This window comes from Pogoniulus pusillus, chromosome 12 (assembly GCF_015220805.1).
Source record: "Pogoniulus pusillus isolate bPogPus1 chromosome 12, bPogPus1.pri, whole genome shotgun sequence".
Lineage (NCBI taxonomy): Eukaryota > Metazoa > Chordata > Aves > Piciformes > Lybiidae > Pogoniulus > Pogoniulus pusillus.
Window position 1 is genome coordinate 33,398,268 of NC_087275.1, and position 7,287 is coordinate 33,405,554.

The window sequence follows — 7,287 nt, forward strand, 5'->3', positions numbered from 1 at the left end:
AGCCTAGACCTGCCCTGGCACAGCTTCAGACTCTGTCCCCTTCTGCTGCTGCTGGCTGCCTGGCAGCAGAACCCAACCCCACCTGGCTACAGCCTCCCTGCAGGCAGCTGCAGGCAGCAATGAGCTCTGCCCTGAGCCTCCTCTGCTGCAGGCTGCACCCCCCCAGCTCCCTCAGCCTCTCCTCACAGGGCTGTGCTCCAGGCCCCTCCCCAGCCTTGCTGCCCTGCTCCAAACACCTTCCAGCACCTCAGCATCTCTCTTGAACTGGGGGGCCCAGAACTGGGAGTTCTGTGGTGCTGTGATTTAAACTTGCCATGAAAAGGCAGGAGCAGTTCCTGCTGGCCAGAAACAGCCTCGAGTCTCCCTCTTGATCTGAGTCTTGCCTGTCTGCACTGACAGTGGCCAGGATCAGAGGCAGCCGGGAGAGCAGGGGAGCAGGGACAAAGAGGCAGAAGCAGAGGCACTGCAGGGTGGGTGGTGGCCTGGGAAAGCCCTGGCACTTCAGCCTCGTTGGAGAGGAGTGTCCTGTGAATCACAGCCCTGCCAAGCGTGCCCATCAGCCCCCGCCGGGCAGGCTGCCCTGTGCTGCCAGCGCTCGGCCTGCTGCAGGGTGAAATACCTTCTAAGTGTCCTGTAAATCACAGCCTGCCACAGCAAAGAGGCTGCAGCCAGCTGAAACTGCAGCCAGAGCCCCAGCAGACAGGCTGCTGTCATCTGTACTGCTCTGACAGCAGCTCAGCACACAGTGGGGCTTGGCATTGCAAGGAGCAGGAGAGGGCACAGCCCCACGGCCATGGCTCATCAGGAAGACAGGCACCATGAGCCCAGCAACGTACTGAGCAGGAGCTCATCTGCTGAGCCCTGAGCAGTGACAGCTCTGCTGGCCCAGCAGGAGGAGGACACGGAGCTGCTGGAGGAAGGCCACAAAGATGCTGCCAGGGCTGGAGCAGCTCTGCTGTGAGCACAGGCTGAGGCAGCTGGGGGAGTGCAGCCTGCAGAGGAGAAGGCTCCAGGGGCAGCTCAGAGCTGCTGCCAAGAGCTGAAGGCAGCCTGCAGGAAGGCTGCAGAGGGACTTGTGCTGAGGGGGTCTGCAGGCAGGCCAAGGGCAATGGTTTGGAGGTGAGGCAGAGCAGGGGGAGAGTGGAGCTGAGCAAGAAGCTGTTGGGTGTGAGGGTGCTGAGAGCCCAGTGTCACAGGGTGGCTTTGGAACTCCTCCAGCACCTCGAGCACTGCACACTTCAGACATCCCCCCCCTTGCTGATGCTCTGCACTGTTATTCCCCCTTACTGAACATGCCTTCCAAGCAGACTGGAGAGATGCAATCTAGCAGGAACATCTGACTCATTTTCTTCCCAAGCTGAAGGGTTCCTTTCCCACTGGGGAGCTAACTCAAGCAGGAGCTTGGCTGTTAGCAGTTTGCACAACCAGAGAGCTGCTTCTGCTTTGCTTCCAGATGACTGCAATGCTTCTGGAAGCTGTCATGGTGCATTACCATCAGTCAGGGATTGCTAATCGGGGTCTTGGGCTCCACAGGGCAGCTATTGTGCAGTAGAAAGGAGAGGAGCCAAAGGATTCATCCCTGTGAACAGCACACTCTGCACCACTGCCCCTCCTGACCTGAGCAGCCAACTCCAGCTTCTGATGGCCTTGTGCCACTGCTGACCCACTTCAAGGGGGCAGGATCCCAGAGGCAAGGGGTAAGTGAGGTCCTCCTGCCACTGCTGACCCACTGCAAGGGGGCAGGATGCTAAAGGCAAATAAATTGCACCAGGGGACGTTTAGGTTGGATATTAGAAGAAATGAGCTCCTTGCAAGAGTGGTCAGGCGCTGGCACAGGCAGGCTGTGGCTGCCTCCTCCCGGGAAGGGTTCAAGGCCCAGGCTGGACAGGTGTCCCTGCCCATAGCAGGGGCTGGAGCTGGGTGAGCTTTGAGGCCCCTTCCAGCCCAGCTCATGCTCTGCACTGTTCACAAAGGCTGTGCCTATCAAGCCAGACTCCTCTCTCTCCTTTCCCACACTCGTTTCCTATGCTCTTTGATGTTCACAAATCTCCACAACCTAAGAACCAGGCACACTCCCTCCCCACCCAGGCACACCCCTGGCAAGCAGGTCTGCTGCCGTCGAGCAGCTGCCAGACAGAAAGGGAGTGGTACTGCAAGGATGGGCTCTACAGAGGGCGTTGGGGCAGTCTAGAAGAGAATGCAGAGGGAAAGATCTCGCCTGTGGATGCAGCCAACGTGGACTCTGCATCATTTCAGTTCCTCTCCAGCCCTTCAGATCAGGCTGCAAATGCCCTGCAGGCTTTTGGCTGTTCCAATCTCACCCTCCACTGGACAGGAGAGTGACAGAGTGGTAGGGGCTGGCAGGGAGCTCCAGAGAGCAGGGGCACCCAGTGCAGGGCACACAGGAGCCTCCTGAAGCTCAGAGTCCTGCCTCTGGGCAGGAACAAGCCCAGGCACCAGGACAGACTGGAGGACATCCTGCAGGAGAGCTGCTCCGTGGAGAAAGGCCCTGGAGTGCTGGAGGGCAGCAAGTCCTGTGTGGGGCAGCAGTGTGCCCCTGGGGCCAAGGGGGCCAAGGGCATCCTGGCTGCAGCAAGTGGCTGCAGGAGTGTGGCCAGCAGGGCTGGGGAGGGTCTCCTGCCCTCTGCTCTGCCCTGCTGAGACCACTCCTGGCACACTGTGTGCAGCTCTGGGCTGCCCAGCTCAGGAGAGGCAGGGACCTGCTGGAGAGAGCCCAGCAGAGGCTGTGAGGATGGTTGGGGCTGGAACATCTCTGCTGTGAGCAAAGGCTGAGCCCTGGAGCTGTTCAGTCTGCAGAGGAGGAGGCTGAGAGGGACCTGATCAGTGCCTGCAAATATCTGAGGGGTGGGGGCCAGGGTGCAGGTGCCAGGCTCTGTGTGGTGGTGCCCAGTGGCAGGGCAAGGCACAACAGGCACAGGCTGGCACCCAGGAGGTGGCACCTGAGCAGGAGGAGACACTGCTGTATGGTGAGGGTGGCAGAGGCCTGGAGCAGGCTGCCCAGAGAGGCTGTGGAGTCTCCTTCTCTGCAGCCATTGCAGCCCCCCTGGCTGTGCTGTGTGTGCCCTGCCCTGGGTGTGCTGCTCTGGCAGGGGCTGGCTGCTCTCTGCAGCTCCCTCCCAGCCCTGCCATTGAGTGCTCCTGTGAGTCAGCAGCACAGGCTGTGGTCTCAGCTCCTGGTGGTGCCAGGCAGAGGCAGATCTGGTGATACATCTTCTCTGCAACAACAGAGGAAGTTTTATGGGGTTTCCAGAGGGAGCTGAAAGGAAAGCTTTGTGTAATGCTGAAGCATTAGTGTGGGAGCTTAGGGGATTCAGCAGCCCCATTATAAGGTGGCACATTTCAGCTGCAGGTTACTGCTCCGCGCTCCAAGCAGTTCCCCAGCTGCCAGCAAGTTTCTGTCCACTGCAGATCAGGCCCCAGGCTTTGGCAGGTCACCCAAAGCACCATGCCAGACTCCAGTGAGCAGCTGGACATGCATCACCTCCGTGCTGCAGCAGGCTGCTCCTCCTAAGCTGCAGCAGAGCAGACTTCAGAGACTCACAGAATGGTTAAGGTTGGAAGGGAGTCCACAGAGCCTGCATCTGGGGCAGAGCAATGCTCATCGCCCCTGCAGGCTGGGGTGAGGTGGCAGAACAGCCCTCCTGAGCTCCTATGAATCACAGAACCAGGCAGGCTGGCAGAGAGCTCCAAGCTCCCCCAGCCCAACCTAGCCCCCAGCCCTGCCCAACCAACCAGACCATGGCACTCAGTGCCCCAGCCAGGCTTGGCTGCAACACCTCCAGCCACAGCCACTCCACCACCTCCCTGGGCAGCCCATTCCAGTGCCAATCACTCTCTCTGCCAACAGCCTCCTCCCAGTGTGCAGCCAGCCCCCACTGGAACCAGCCCTCTCGGCTGCACTGCAAAGTACTTCAGCCAGAGCCCAAGCTCCACGCGAAAAGGGAGCAGAGCAATGAAGCTGCCTTTAGAGCCTCGTGTGGGCTTCCTTGGGCTCCACTGAGAGCAGCTGTTCTGTCTGCAGCATAATGGTGCAGGGAGAGCTTGGCCAGCCCTCAGACAGCACACCAGGGAGCAGAGCTGCCTGCAATAACACAGCCTCCTGTTTGCAGGCTCAAGAGGCAGCAGTGCAGCAGTAATCACTTCCAAGCAAAGTAACTCAGCTCTGACTGCCTTCATAATGACTCCACAGTTACTCAGTCAATGGAAATGGGCTCTGATATTGAGCATCAAGGAGATAAATTAGCAACAAAATGAGTCTTAAACATCCACTGCCTGCTTCGGTGGAGGCCTGCAAAGACACAGGGCTCAGACACTCAGAGTGGTTTGGGTTGCAAGGGACCTCCTAGTGCCAAACCCCAGCCACAGGCAGGGACACCTTCCACTAGACCACACTGCTCAAGGGCTCATCCAGCCTGGCCTTGGACACCTCCCTGGGCAGCGTGTGCCAGGGTCTCACCACCCTCAACCTGTGCCAGGCTCTCACCACCCTCACTCTAAAGAATTTTGCCTGTTCTCCAGTCTCAATCTGCCCTCCCAGAACCCACTGCTGTGCCCAAGCTGTGCAGGGCAGTGTGGGCAGGACGCAGGCAGGCTCTGCTCAGGGCTGGCCCAGGGCAGCACAAGGGGCACTGGGGGCAAGCTGGGGCAGAGGAGGTGGCAGGGCAAGAGGAGGGGAAGCTTTTTGGCTGTGAGGGTGGCAGAGGCCTGGAGCAGGCTGCCCAGAGAGGCTGTGGAGTCTCCTTCTCTGCAGCCACTGCAACCCCCCTGGCTGTGCTGTGTGTGCCCTGCCCTGGCTGCTGCTGCCCTGGCAGGGCTTGGGCTGGCTGCTCTCTGGTGGTCCCTGCCAAGCCCTCTGTGGCTCTTATTGTGACTCTGAATTGTGAAACATCAGCCAAGCAAGCACAGAAAGCAGCCAATCAAACAAAGCACATAAATCACACCAGGCAAATCCATGCAAATTTAATCTTATTAGGTGTAGGCTTCCTCCCCCTCACCCTGCCTGTCTTCTCTGGTCCTGGCAGTTCTCTTCCATGTCTGAAGTCATGCTGGCAATAAGCTAGAGTGCAAACTCTTGGCTGGGGGGTGCCAAATGCTTTCTGGTCAATGGATGTGCCCCCCTGAAGGCTTCAGGTATTCCTGAAATGGAATACCAAGGAATTTGCAAGCATAGGATTAAAAATAACCCATCCCATTCTTGCCAGAGTTTGGAAGGAGCTTGGAATCACAGACTCAAGCAGGTTGGCAGAGAGCTCCAAGCTCCTCCAGCCCAACCTAGCCCCCAGCCTTCGCCAATCAGCCAGACCATGGCACTCAGTGCCCCAGCCAGGCTTGGCTGCAACACCTCCAGCCACGGCCACTCCACCACCTCCCTGGGCAGCCCATTCCAGTGCCAATCATTCTCTCTGCAAACAACCTCCTAACAATATCCACCCTGAGCCTGCCCTGGCACAGCTTGAGGTTGTGTCCCCTTCTTCTGCTGCTGGCTGCCTGGCAGCAGAGCCCAACCCCACCTGGCTACAGCCTCCCTGCAGGCAGCTGCAGGCAGCAATGAGCTCTGCCCTGAGCCTCCTCTGCTGCAGGCTGCACCCCCCCAGCTCCCTCAGCCTCTCCTCACAGGGATTGTGCTCCAGACTCCATCCCCCCTGAACTCTTTATCACTCTGGAAACTTTTAATTGCAATTTACCGTTAAGACACTGGTCTGAAACCCACTCAGCTTGGAGCATCACCTGCACAGCTAAAGGCAGCCTCTTTGGCGCTGTCCTCTGTGAAGCACAGGGAAAGATGGGAACACAGAGCTGGAAATGGGAAGAGTGGAAATTGGGATTTAGATCGCTGGGAACTGCCACGGATTTGCACCTTAAACCCGTTAGATGAAGAGGGAGAAACGAGTTAAAGAATGACCACATGGATGGCAACCGCGGCAGGCTGGAACCGTGCAGCAACAGGCAGAAAGCTTCTCCCCACGCCTCGTTGCCACCCGAGACCGCGCACGGCAGAACGGCTCTAACCAGCAGAGCTCATTAAGACACTCAGGTTAAAACGTGACGAAAAGCAGCCGAGTTAACGCAAAAGCAGCGGCGGGAGGGGGGGGTCAAGAAGAACCACTCGACCCACAAAACGCACCCCCGAACGCCTGCCCCTTAGCTTGCGTCTGCAGAACGCCACAGCGATTGCGAGCCGCAATTAGATTCGCAGCCTAAGCCTCCAAAGGCGGCTTAGCCACAGGCTTGCAGGCTTAGCCTGTGAATCTAATTACGGCTCGCAATCGACGTGAGCGACAAGAGGCTTCCCGGCTCCTGGCAAGCCCCGTCCCGGCGCTCCTCAACCCCCGCTCCGGGTGCCCCTCGACCCCCGCTCCGGCGCCCCTCACACCCCGATCCGGGCGCTTCTCACACCCCGCTCCCGGCGCCCCTCGACCCCCGCTCCCGGCGCCCCTCGACCCCCGCTCCCGGCGTCCCTCACACCCCGATCCGGGCGCTTCTCACACCCCGCTCCCGGCGCCCCTCGACCCCCGCTCCCGGCGCCCCTCGACCCCCGCTCCCGGCGTCCCTCACACCCCGATCCGGGCGCTTCTCACACCCCGCTCCCGGCGCCCCTCGACCCCCGCTCCCGGCGCCCCTCACACCCCGATCCGGGCGCTTCTCACACCCCGCTCCCGGCGCCCCTCGACCCCCGCTCCCGGCGCCCCGCACGCCGCAGCCACAGCGTCCCCGGGGCGTGGCGCACACGTGCTGGAGGGAAACACGGCGCTGCGCAGGCGCACTCCACCCGGCCCCGCCCTTCCCCCTAGCAAGCCTGATTGGTTGATGTCATTTCCCCGCCCTCCGTACCGCTGCGGTTCATTGGCCGCCCCGCGGACCGCTATCCTCACCACGCTCCCTGGTTGGCTGTTGCCGCGCCGGCTTTGTCCTATCCGAGTTCGGGCCACGCGGATTAGGGGCTGTGGCCCCGCCTCCTGCTACGGCCCCGCCTTCTCTGCCTTTGCCGTCCTCTCGTTGGTCGGCGCCGCTCCGCTGAGCTCGCTGATTGGTTGGCCGCTAGCTGTCCTCCGGTGCCTTGCCACCTCGGTCGCTGCGCATGCGCCCACGCCGAGCCCCCTCCCCACCGGCGGCGCTACGGCGGCTGCTCCCCCTGCGCCCCCCGCCCCGCCGCCGCCAGATAATAAAGTTTGGCTGGGAGGGAAAGGAGGAGGTGCGGCGGGAGGTGGAAACGGCAGCGCCACCGGGCCGCACCTCCGGGTCCACCTCCTTCCATCTTCGCGCTTT

At 60.7% G+C, this 7,287-nt stretch overlaps 1 long non-coding RNA gene across 3 annotated transcripts; it reads right to left on the bottom strand.

Annotated features, from left to right (window-relative positions):
• Positions 1 to 4,951: 4,951 nt before the first annotated feature.
• Positions 4,952 to 6,449, bottom strand: LOC135179939 (uncharacterized). Of its 3 annotated transcripts, none has more exons than XR_010304196.1 (3): positions 6,418 to 6,449; positions 5,706 to 5,817; positions 4,952 to 5,157 (listed from the first exon to the last, which is right to left on the bottom strand). It is a non-coding gene; the product is annotated as an uncharacterized LOC135179939 (long non-coding RNA). The 3 variants fall into 3 exon arrangements; XR_010304195.1 differs by having other exon boundaries at positions 6,393 to 6,443; XR_010304193.1 differs by lacking the exon at positions 6,418 to 6,449 and having other exon boundaries at positions 5,706 to 6,153.
• Between the last annotated feature and the right edge of the window lie 838 nt (positions 6,450 to 7,287).